The following is a 12,907-nucleotide window of genomic DNA, read 5'->3' as shown; positions in this document are numbered from 1 at the left end:
TGCGTGTTAGAACTCAATGTTATGTATTTATTTGTAAAATTTTTTTCACGTTTACCTTTTTTTGAGATAGAAAGTGAGAGACACAGAGTGCGAGCAGGGGAGGGACAGCGAGAGAGGGAGTCACGGAGTCTGAAGGAGGCTCCAGGCTGTGCGCTGTCAGCACAGAGCCCGACACGGCGCTCGAACCCATGAACCGAACCATGAGATCATGCCCTGAGCCGAAGTCAGATGCTTTAACCGACTGAGCCACCCAGGTACCCCAAATCTCAATTTTAAACAACAGTGTCCAACCACTATACAAATGAATAGGTACTCCTTCAACAACTTGTCTGAGAGGGTGTAACTATCCTACTATAGTGGTTTTCACTTACGGTGTATTTTTAAAATGTGAGGATGTAGCAATATTGCTGGAAATAACTACCATAGACCATCAGATGACAGCTGTTGGGAAGGGCCTGAAACTGGGGATAGGGCAAGGAACTTAATTAATTAGAGAGATACATGTTTATTATTATACATGTTTATCGAGTAAATATTTTCTCTGGCTTAAATAGAAGGCTAAATGCAGGAGATAAAAAGCCAGATGAAACAAAGTTCTCGCCCTCCAGCGGTCTTAGATATTAGGAGGAGGAGACAAGTTCACAAATAAAAGCGCAAAGTCTCTGTGAATATTGCACAGCAGAGGTACAGAAAAGGAAAGTCAACTGGGCTGGGGTGGGGGTGGGGAGTGGTGAGAAAGATGAAGTTATAAGTGAATTGATTTCCAGAAGACAGTGACTTACACACTGACAAAAATGGAGAAAAAAGTACTTCAGGTAGACAGGGCAGCATGAACGGGAAGCAGTGTGGGATTGAGAGACCTGCAGATTGTTCTTCATGGCTGCGGTGAAGGGTGTGTGTGTGTGTGTGTGTGTGTGTGTGTGTGTGTATGTGTGTGTATAGATCAGGAAAGCTGTGTGAGGAAGTCAGAGCCAGATGTTGGAGGTCCTTGTATAACATATGTGCTTACCACCTAAATATTTTGAATATCCCTTTTACCCTCTCCAGCAAGAAAGTACAAGTTAATCCTGTCTGATGTCACTAATCATTAGATGATCCACTCCAAGTGTAGGAAGATAATTTCGAAAGGTTCTACTCTTGAGAAAAGACAAACTTCTACAACCAACAGGGAAATTCATTCTGAAGCTCTGTTTGGCAGGCTGAAGAGAAGTGTAATTTATAAATAGGCTTAAACAACGAAAATAGGAGGTCAAATTTTGGGCAACCAGAAACACTATATCCCTTTAGAACTCACATAAGTGATTATAAAATTTACCTGGCAGTTAATAACTTGGAAAATGTATCTGATGTAGATTACTAGTAATATTTTCTTAACATTTTGGCTAGAGGATCACTGATGGTAGAATGAAATCTGTGCCTAACATATCTTATAAGCACAGCTGGCTCTTTACAAGGTTTATTTAGGGGTTTGAGACTTCATATTCAAAACAAAACAATGTAGCAGGAAAGGGGAAAGAAGTATACAACAGTTGTGTTTAATTAGACCGTGGGATCTCAGGGCATATCTTTGTTTCTTTACATGCTTCAAATCAATATAATTCTATGTCCAGGTTATCAATTCCCCTTGATATGTAATGGAACCCAGGGAATATCAACGAATAGGTAAACATTAGCACTTACAAGCAATATCCTTAACTCCAGCACAAGCGCGCGCGCGCACACACACACACACACACACAAACACAACTTCAAAAGCGCCTTAAGGTTGTTATTCTGCAAAATACATAGTGCTACATGTTAGGGGAGACACAGAAGTATAATAACGTTAGCAGCTAAAGTACTTCATTTGTGCCAGGCAATGTTCTTGACATAAAGCATGGTCCTACTTTCCAGGGGCTGCTAATAATCTAGTTGGGATAACATCATTTAAAACAAGAAACAAGTGATATCCCAAGAGGCAAGTTAAGCGCAAAAGATACGGTAGGGGAACAGCAGTAAAAAGGTGGGAAAGACTGAACTGGTATCTGGGAGATAGACCAAGTTTAGGATACATGGAGAGGAAGAAGCAAGGCACAGCAAGCCAGGGAAAAGGCAGGAGACAACTGTGGCTGGAGTAGGAGATTCATGTTGAGGAACTGGAGGAGAAAGGGCGGTCTGGACAGAGTAGAGTGTGGAAGGCCTGGATGGCAGGCTGAGGGCTTCTTCCTGCACAGGGACAGTTTAAGGTAGTGGAGCTCAGAATCCCAACCCTAGAGCCGAAAGCAACCCCTGCTATCCACAGTCCAGTTCTCTGGCTTTAAAAAAGAAAAACGACCAACACAAATATTAAAGGGCCTGTCAGAGATACACAGCTAGCTTATGATACTTCAAAAATCTAGAATCCAGGTCTTTGAGCTCTCTCTGGCCAAAGCTGATGATTACTGCATCAAATGGAATAAATTATTGTAGTTGATTATTTTTATTGAAAAATATAAAAGATCAATGCAGAGAGAAAGTCAGGGAAAAAAACTCATTTGTCACCATTTGAGGAGACTATTAAATCAAATTCTTCTTTGAGAATTGATAAAGAGAAAGAATTATGCATTTACTCTGTCTTTCCAGTAGGAACTATATCTATTTCAGGATTACCAAATAGGGAAAAGCTCTACTCTAATGAAGAATGCCAACTAAGAAGTGTAGAAGAAATAACAGAATTAGAAAATCATTTTTGCAGCCTCTAACAACACAGCTGATTTGAGTAAAGATGATCAATTGGTACTAAAACAAAGAGAGGACAGTTGACAGGGAAAATGAACATTTTTGTAGTGCCAAACATACGCCACACACACAGATTACTTTCTGGGCGCACGAGGAAAACCATACCTGAACAACGGACGGACCAGATGGTCACAGGTCCCACCCAGGGGTGAGACGTTCACATCACTAATGTTAGGAAGCCAGCTCTTCTGGGTCTGCGGATGTGATGGGACAAGAAACCCAGCATCATCTATGATATATCCCTACTAAAACATTTAATCCCAATCTAATCACGCTTTTAGATCTCGCTTCTAGTCACAGGAAACAGAGGACGCTATCAGACAAATGCAGAACATGGGATATTGTCGAGCACAGGTGACCGTGTCTGTTAAACACATCAGCACTGGGAAAGAAAGTGACTCTCTAGATTAAAAGAGATGTAAGCCACATGACAATTATGATCCTACATGGAATCCTAGTTGGGACAAACTAGTTGTAAAGAATATTTTTGCAAAACGTGGGAAATTTCAAATTGGTAGGTATTAGAAGACGTTAAGAACTTACTGCGCATGCTAAAAGCTGTGATAACGTGATTGTGATAATGAAGATAATGCTCTTGTTTTGCAGAGAAGTAATACTAAAGTGTTTTGGTATGAAATAGCTTGAAGCCTTGCTTTAAACATGAGAAAACCAGATGATGGGCGCCTGGCTGGCTCGGTAGGTGGACTGTGTGGCTCTTGATCTTTGGGTTGTGGGTTTGAGCCCCACGTTGGGCGTAGAGATTACTCAGAATAAAATCTTAAAAAACAAAAACAAGAAAACCAGATGAAATATATGAGGCATCAATTCTCAGACAACGGAGAAGAAAAGGAAATGAGGTGAGCCTTGCGAACGCTGTAGCTGGAGTTTCTAGGTCACAGTTCAGGAAAGGGGGGACCCACACAGACTTTTCTGAGTTGGGGAGGACAGAATCCGGCGCTTTGGAAGGTTAAGGCAAGTAGGGCTTTGTGGGGTGAAACACTGGACAGGAGGGGGCGCATAGAGAGAGGGAGGAAGGGAGAAAGAGAGGTTGAGATCTTTCTGGAGATCTGTAGAAGAGCCCCCTCAAATCGTGGGCTGAGTACTGACTTGTGCCTGTGGGGCAGAAATTACTAACGCTCGTGAAAGAACCACCTGAAAAGAGCAGGTAGAACTCCCAGACTTCATCACACAGGGCCAGGAATGGTTCACGTTCCCATTAGCTAGAGTGGAAGAGCCACCTCACAGATATGGCAACTGGTAGAGTCCTCAGAAAGGTATGGCACCTCGGGCGGTGGGGTCAAATTAGCCTAAGACGAAGGGCTGCCCTGGACATGTCTAACAAAGCCCCAAAGCAACCCTTGAGACGATCAATGTAATTCTACCACTGAAATGTGTCCTAAGACAAAGTTCTAGAATATTTAAAGTACTACAAGAAAAGCCAGCACCCAACAACGTAATAAAAACCCAAAAAACACCATGTCCAGCATCTAATGAAAAGTTACCTGGCATGCAAAGAAGTGGGAAAATCAGTCCAGAAAAACAGTCCCAGGAATGACACAGATAACAGAATTAGTAGACAAAGACGTTAGAGCAGCCATTATAAATATTCTCCTGTGTTCAAGAACATACAGCAAAACGTGAACATGACAAGAAGAAAAATGGAAGACACAGCAATAGAAACTATCCAGGATAAAACAGGAGAAAAATGAAAACGATCAAGCAGAGTCCATGTACTGTCCGTGGGACACAATCAAGCAACCTAATACATATAACTAAAGTTCCTGAAGGAGATGGGGGACAGAAAAAGACAAGAGGGCTGAAAAATTTCCAAATCTGATGAAAAGTGTATGCTCACAGGTTCAAGAAGTTCAAAAATCTCACATGGAAGATGACAAAAACTACAGCAAGACACATTATCATCAAATTGTTGAAAACCAGTGAGATTAATAGAAACAATCTTAATAACAGCAAGAAAAAAGGCAAGGAGACCTGAAAGGAAAAAATGAAGAAATCAGTCCCTTTGACTCCCATTTCAATGTTCTGTCTAGCACCCCACACTGTGCCCGGTCCTGGGGAAGGTGAGCCAGGCTGATACGCAGAGGTGGTTCAGAGGTGTGGGACTCCACGACAAGGAGGCTGCCCTCCAAGTGTAGGGCAGCTCAGACGGTGGTGACAGGAGGAGTAGAGGATCCAAGATAGAAAAGAAGAGAAGGGGCAAAGATTAAAAAAAAAAAAAAAATGAGGAAAACCAAGTATGCAAAAAACAAAACAAAACAAGAAAGAAGAGTTTCAAGGAAGAGAGGTAGTAAGGGCATCTGATCTTTAGGAAGCAAACCAACCATTCACAAAACCCTCCCATGGAGAAAGAAAAACCTCCAAAGGAAGATGGACTCCACATAAACGTGTGCCCTGGAATTTTATTTCCCAGTTGTATATTTCTAAATGTTCTCTTTCTGCCTTAAGGGCCCATATCACTCCATGCTCTACTGTCTAGTTATATACATATTAAAAAGAAAAAAAAAAGTCCTTCATTCTTTTCCTTAACCCAAGTTCACCCAGAACGGATACCTAGGGCAAAAGCATTGGACTGTCCATAGTAAGACTGTAAGATTGTTAAGACTGCCATATAGGCTCAGGCTAATAATCCAGCCTATCTTAAAGTTATCTTTCCGAAATTATGTTTTTGCATGATTTTCCAAGCCCTGCTAACAACATCACCATAGCGTTTTCTAACACCCTTCTTCCTGAGAGCTCGGAGTACTTCACGAATATCTCAATCAATATCCCAACAGATTGTGAGAAAGTAGAGCAGTCGTTATCATCCCTATTTTTTAGCAAGTCTAACACTTAAAGTGGTTTCAAGGAACAAGTATAACACTTAGACGTTTTTAAAGAACTCCAGAACATCAAGCTGCCACCAAAGGTGGTCTCAAATGCTTGCATTTCTTTATGCTTCTCGAATTCTCATTCCACTCTGGTTTCTCTCATGCCGCAAAGCGTCTGTATTCACAGAAACCCTTCTCTTGATGTAGCAGGTATTAGTCAAGCGTTTTATGTGATTCTTCTGTCCTTTTAAAGATTTCATGTCCTTGGTCACTCCACTTAGTCCAAACAAACAAACAAACAAACAAACAAACCCAGAGATTCACAGAGCGGGACCTTTACATTTCTCCTTTCTGCTAGCAAAGGCAAGGTCTCTGCGGCAGGAGATTCAATGGTCCACAGTGGGGCACGATTCGTTAGGGAAGAGTTACAAAGATATAAATCAACTTGTCAGAGGAGGAAGTCCGGCTGGACCAGTGGAAGATGCATCCTACACGCACATTTGTTCCACACTCTGAGGGCTCACCTGCCTTTGGTGGCTCATTCCACAGAATAATCAATTATGCTGACAAGTTTCCCCACACACTGCTTCAGCCTCAGTTACTCGTGTACCTCAGAGGTGAGATCCGGAGCCCTCTTAGGAGAAGGAGGAGCAGGGAGCTTGGCTTGCAGGAAAACAGAACATATGGAACTGCTTGGGGGAGTGTTCGAGCAAGCGTGCAAGCATGCACACACAGGGGGAAATTTGTTCAAGGGCAGTGATACAACTCAGATATGCCTCAGACTGGGAGGGACCATAAAATCTGTGAAGAGCTGATACATTCTGAAAAGGAGATCTTGTTTTTGACAAAACCGGCTGTTGCAAACCCAGCATTCTAGCCCCTTCTAGGAATAAAGTTAACTGTTCCAGATGATCATTGCACGTTGAGCAAAACAGTATGTGCCGCTGGGCAAAAGTCAAGTGACTAGTACAGAGGAGACCTGTACTCCAAATATGGTTTTAACAGTAACTCTGAGATGTTGAACAAGCAGTGAGAGTGCAATATTCTTTGTGAACCACGGTGACATCTCCAGCCTGCCCACCATCATGTCAACTTGGCTTTTAACTCATTTTCCCAGGTTTAGGAGATGAGTCATTCGCATTTACCCTTCCTAGATTTTAGTTATCAAAGCACATGATTTATGAAGAGAGAGGCCTACGTGAGATTAGAGATGACCACAATGCATCCTGATGAACTAAACAGATGGCATCCCGCCAAAGTTTGTGTGACAGGGACAGTAATAGAACCACCCACATACTGCCCGGGGAAGCAGCTTTGCTCCTGACTCCCAGAACTGTTAGTGGTTAAAAATCTGAATATTGAAGCTTTGATGTATTTCCTTCTAAGACAATCTCTTCACACAGCAAACACCCACGCCACTGGGAAGGATACAGCCAACACATGTACAATAATTTCCAGACATCAAGATTTCACCAACCGGGAAAAATAAATGAACCAACATAGATCCAACTTTTGATTTTTGCCAAGTTATGATGCTTAAAATAAAACAAAACAAAAACAGATCACTTATAATACCACTGTTTTTATAGAAGTATGATAAAAACATGAATATTTTCACACCAAGAATGTGGAGGAAAATATCAGAAAAAAAGTCCTTCCCAAGAAAGTAAACTGGAACACACACACACACACACCCCCCACTACGCTGACTTGACTTTACCCATTTTCTGTGCAGCCCACGTTAGGCTGGCCCAGGATGGACTGGACAGGGCACCAATGCAGTAGGTATTAGGTATCACTAACAGAGTCAATGCTTTACAGATCACCATGCCCGATGAGACACAAATGCCAAAGGACATTGTTCAACTCTTGTGATTGTTTTCAGCCTTGGGGTGGGGTGGGAAGAGTTTTTACGTGGGAAGTCATCATTTCACCAAACCATGGTTCCATATTTATTCTACAGTCTCTTGTGGGACCAGGGATTGAAAACATGAAACAGGCTCATATGTTTGTAAGAGCAGAAGAAATTAAATACACAACGATTCAGCTGTCACAATGTTATCTTTGGATTTTAAGTATAAATTTGTTTAAAATATAAAATTAATACAAAGCTCAAAAGTACTAAATGGAATCATAAAATTGCTCAACGGTCTCTTCCTGTGGGTAACTTAGAAGGCACTTTAAGAGCGCACATATAATTTGGAAAGAAAACTCTAATGATTCACAAAATTACCACAGTTCCCGTGTAACTGAAAACAATAGAGCCTACTGCAAAACACAGACAGAGCATTCAATTCATTTTAATGGTTTCTCATTTTTTTCTTTTAAACTCTCTGCTCCTTTTATCACTAAGATTTTTTTTTTAAATGAAAAGTAGAATGTCTCTGCTGCCCATTTTCTTCTTGTATTGTTTGCCTTTTGTTCTAAAAATGAGGGTAAAATTAAGTGCTTAGATCACCAGAGATTTCCAGATGGTCAGACAAATGGGTCCTGAGGCTCCTGGGCTTGCGTTTTTCATGGACACGGACGGACATCCCTCACTCGGTCTCCATGGCTGTAGCTCAACACAAATTTGATTTAGCCTAAGCACCTTCAGCGTGTGACGACCACATTCCTGCCCAGAATGAGCATCCAAATTGGCTTAATTACTTAAATCAAAACGGGAATTTTCTATGTATTTCTAAAGTATCCCTTTATTTCCCTGGTATATATATTTGCAATAAAATAGAAAAAGTTTATATTACATACATTCTAACCTTTGCAGGTTATTCTGAAATGCAACTATTTTTCTTATTTATTGTCTCCCTTCCTGATCTTGACCCCTCCTCTGGTTTATTTTGGTAACCCTTTTCCTGGTTCCCTAGGGCTACTGTTCCTATGTCACAAGCCCAGGCCATGCCTTCTCTTCCTTATTTTCATGTGTTTCTTTTGCTATTCTAGAACGAAGATCATGAACCCTCCACCACATGGCAAGTCTGCAGATAGGTGCTGGATGAACACTGGAAGTGTGTATTTTATTAAGTAAGTACGCATATATGGGGCACCTGGGTGGCTCAGTCGGCTAAGCGTCCGACTTTGGCTCAGGTCATGATCTCGCGGTCCGTGAGTTCGAGCCCCGCGTCGGGCTCTGTGCTGCCAACTCAGTGCCTGGAGCCTGTTTCAGATTCTGTGTCTCCCTCTCTCTCTCTTCCCCTCCCCTGCACTCGTATTCTCTCTCTCTCTCAAAAATAAATAAACATTAAAAACAAGTTAAAAAATAAATAAGTATGCATATATTGCTTCCTATATGCCACACATTATTCTAGGTACTTACAAACTGTTAACTCATTTTCTTTATGAAGTAGATACTATTATTATCTCTGCTTGACACATGATAAAACTGAGGCCTAAAAAGCTCAGTAACAAGCCTGAGATAACCCAATACAGTGGATGACACAGTCTGAGGAAAAGCCAGTCAGTCTGGCTCCAGAATCCTTGCTTTTAAGAAGAAGAAGGAGAAGAAGGAAAGAGAAGGGAGGGGAGGGAGAAAATAGATTCACTGAGGATGAGAAGGATGAAGGGAAGGGCAGCCTAGGAGTAGCTGTGGATCCATTATAAAAACCCGTGCTTGGCTAGGGCTCTGGGTAAAGAAGTATAAGGCAGGCATGGCCTCACCGGAGGAAGAGTTTTGTCACCTTGAAGACAGATGTAACTGATGTGGCTAAAGATCATTAGTGACTGTAGTATTGGCAGAAGTAGAAGAGAACCACATGACTGGCAACGTGCTGGGAAATGTCTGACACCTTGCTCTCTGGGGAGGTGTGGGAGTCCCGATTTGTAGTATTTGCCGGTGTCTATGCGTGGACATTTCCACCATGGCCAATTTCACTACCAATGTGACGTCACTGAACTTAGAGCTGCAAAGAGGTGCCCAGTAACACCCATGTAGTATTTCTGGCATTAGTTACAATCGATGCAAAAACCCAAGAGCATAGATAAAAAGAGCACAGATTGTGGTAAACCAATCAAGAAGTGGTGAGTTGGAGCATTTACTGCCTTTGTGTTTAGTATTTTATAACTTACTTTTTAATAATGACTATGTTTAGTAGCCAGCTCACAAAACTTGTGAAAATTTCACAACCAGCTCTTAGTAGCCTGTGGGAACCAGCAACCACAAGCCACTGAGTCTGACTAACCAAATGCATCTACTCTCAAATAAATGGATGGACAGGGGTCTGGAGACTTGAACTTCATCAGGTCCCAAATTCACCACAACGAGGAAATAAATGCAGGAAGAGGGAGGCACACAAAAATGACAGAGCTTACAAAAAACAGAAATATCCACTCTAATTTGATGAAGAAAGAGGTCGAGTGTGAAGCAGAGACTTTGAGGAGGGAAGTTTAGAGAAGGCCTGAATCTGTGTTCTCTTAAGATGCTATAGACCATGCGTGGTAAAGCACAGAATGCTGTGCTTTGTGCTCCCTCACTGAGGTCTCACATCAGCGTTCTTGGTTCTACGTAGACTATTTATGGGCAACAAACAGATGTCAAGCAGGAATTAGAGGACATTTCATGAACTGGCAAGCTTTAGGTGAATGATGATAAATTGTGCAGAATGAACATGAGATCAGGAATTTAGCAAATACTATGTGTACATATATCTAGATACGGTGCAGAGAAAAATGCGCATGGAAAGCCCTGAAACACAGAGAGGAAAAGATCAAATATCATGGGGAACTAGCAATCTTTGGAGAAAGCCAGTCTGTTTCACTCACCAAGGTTTCCCCAGAGACAAGCACTGAGTCTGGTGCAATCATATTCAGTAAGTATATTTTTCGCTAAATGAATTTCCATTATATCTGTTCCAGGAGGTAACTGTCTTTGAAATTCTTGTCACTTGAATACAAAGGGACACTGTGTACTGAGAACTATTTTTATGGAAAACTTTCTGCCTTTTTCTTTGTTGCTCAAGATTCTAGTAATATTTGAAAATTCGTGAGCTCACACAGGAAACACCTTTGAAATTTCCAGCCTCCAGCTCTTCATGTACCCTTACTACGTACAGCAAGACACAGAATTTTATGTATACGGCACTCATCAAGTGCTCGTTGAATTGAAAGATTAGTGCAAGATTCATCTCATTACTCCAAACTGCCAAAGAATGGGCTATTTTGCTAATTGACACCTGAAAATATAATTATAACTGGCAAGCCTACACAGCAGAGCACCTTGGGTCAAAAAATCAGCTAGCTTCCAGATCCCAAGGGGCAGAGTGTGGATTGAATTGGAAGTTAGTTCACATAGTTCTCACTTTTATAATTGCAAAGAGGAAACACAGCTGCAAGCCGCAGGTTGGCTTTGTTAAAGCCGATACTGAGACTGAGGTCCTCTCCGTGTTACTGGGTATTGTGTTTCTGCTCCCCTGGTCCCCCCTTACTTAAGCAGTAAGGATTTCCTGCCATAAAATTCTGGTGGATGTGGTACAACTTGGATACAGAAAAGCATAATGTCTAATGAATAACCTTGATCAGCTTCTTCCAGAGAAATCATTTAGGGATTGTTCTTGAGCCTCTACTGCAGGATAAAGACTGTGCTCAGGAAATGTGAAAATAGAGGTGAGGGGTGGGGGGAAATAACCTTTATTAAACACCTTCTGTTTGCCAGGGATTATGCTAAGCAGTGCCACATGCGTCATCTCATTTTGTCCTCACATAACTCATGTTACGGAGGCGACAGGGAGCTTCAGAAAGGTTAAGTTCCCTGTCCCAGATAACAGAGTAAGTGGTGGGGCCCAGAGCTGCCCTCAGACTGTTTCTAATCCAAACTTGGGCTCCTTCCACCATTTCCTTTGGCAACTTAAATCCCCAATTCTCAGGCAAGGCCTGGCAGGAGGGAGACTACAGTCTGGTTTTAGTCTACTCAGAGAGGGTAGACGAGATGCATACACAGGAATTTAGCTACCGACCTGAGGTATATACGAGTGCTTTTCATCATGGCCTGAGATACTCTTGAAGGTTTAACAGACAATTCACAAGCTGAGTTGGGCCTTCAGGGAAGGTGGGTAGAAAAGATGGCCTTTCAGGGCATAGGGAGGTAGAAAAGAAAGGGAACTGGTCTTCCATATTCCTCCAATTACCAGGGAGGAGAGGCAGGGCAGGGCCTTCTGAGGAAAGACACGGGCAGCAGGAGTGAGAACGATATACCTAGGGGAGAATTTACTTCTGGGTAAGGAAAACATTTAAACACACATCTATTCTCTCTTGCTCCCCGAATCTCTGAAGTGACAGTAAAGAGATTATTTTTGTCCAAGACATAAACCACTAAGGATTAAGAAGAACGGGGGAGGGTGGGGAGAAGACAAAGGTAACACAATTTTAGAAGCTGGAAAGCCCATCAGAGTGGTAAATGTCTCTAATAGACTCAAGAAAAGTACAATCCTGTATCAGAAAGTGGAAAGCTGAAAAGCAAACCAATCTCTACTGTGAATTTCAACAGCCCCAGCTACATCTGGATGTGGGGAAAAGGGAAAGAGTGGTTACGGTAAGGATTAGATGAAAGTCTATTTAGGAGGTAGTCAGATTCCCAAGATCCCTTCCCCCACTGGGAAACAGGATGGCTCTCCTCCACCCTGGTAAAAACATGAAGATTTATTCTCTGGAAAGAGTAAAAGAGAGGATCTCTGGACTAGGAGACAGGATAAACAATTAAGAATGGGGGAAAAAAAACCAACAACAAACAGGAGAGTTGAATGACTTTATACAAACTGGATACCAAGAATCCCTAACCCTTTGTTCCTTCCTCTTCCCATTTGGTTTCCTGGATGCTAGCAGGGAGGCCTTCAATCTCCAGAGAGCAGATTGGAGAATCCTTTTCTGTGGAGTCTGGTCCAAGAATGACCTAAAGATACTGACACTGGAGGTTTCCCAAACAAATGGCCCAATCAAATCTTCATGGTTCCATGACCCCAGCCCGAGCCAGGAAATGAGATCAGAAGAATAAATAAAAGTTAAAGAGCTCTTGCCCTTAATATGTGAAAAACAGGATCTCTTCGAACCAAACTCCATATAGAAGTATTAGGAAAGACAGTTTAAAATATTGTAATTTACTTATAAGGGAAAATTCCTGTTTTGTACCTTCTGTGTTCTTGGCAATTATTTGATTACCAAATTGATGAAATGAACTCAAATTCATGCTGGTTTAAATGAGAAGGCCATTAGCACACATGCTTTAAAGATCCCTTGGAATCATATAGTTAGATAACTCACAGAGCCCAGTGCACAAGCTATAATCTTCCTTTAATTAAGTTAATCGATAGACATTTGCTCAGGGTTCTAGTGAGAGGACC

General features: G+C 41.8%; 1 protein-coding gene and 1 long non-coding RNA gene across 2 annotated transcripts in view; one reads left to right on the top strand and one right to left on the bottom strand.

Annotated features, from left to right (window-relative positions):
- Positions 1-12,907, bottom strand: part of EXOC4 (exocyst complex component 4) — a 754,543-nt gene that overhangs the window by 163,802 nt on the left and 577,834 nt on the right. The gene's annotated exons all lie outside the window — the stretch shown is intronic.
- The window catches only part of LOC116737948, an 85,942-nt gene that overhangs the window by 64,278 nt on the left and 8,757 nt on the right, over positions 1-12,907 (top strand). Inside the window, exons 4-5 of the long non-coding RNA XR_004343313.1 lie at positions 3,364-3,453; positions 8,523-8,603. This is a non-coding gene — a long non-coding RNA (uncharacterized LOC116737948). The remainder of the gene's footprint in view (positions 1-3,363; positions 3,454-8,522; positions 8,604-12,907) is intronic.

Source organism: Lynx canadensis, chromosome A2 (genome assembly GCF_007474595.2).
Source record: "Lynx canadensis isolate LIC74 chromosome A2, mLynCan4.pri.v2, whole genome shotgun sequence".
Classification (NCBI taxonomy): Eukaryota; Metazoa; Chordata; class Mammalia; order Carnivora; family Felidae; genus Lynx; species Lynx canadensis.
Note: the sequence above shows the minus strand (reverse complement) of the source record. Positions and strands in the feature narration are given on the sequence as shown.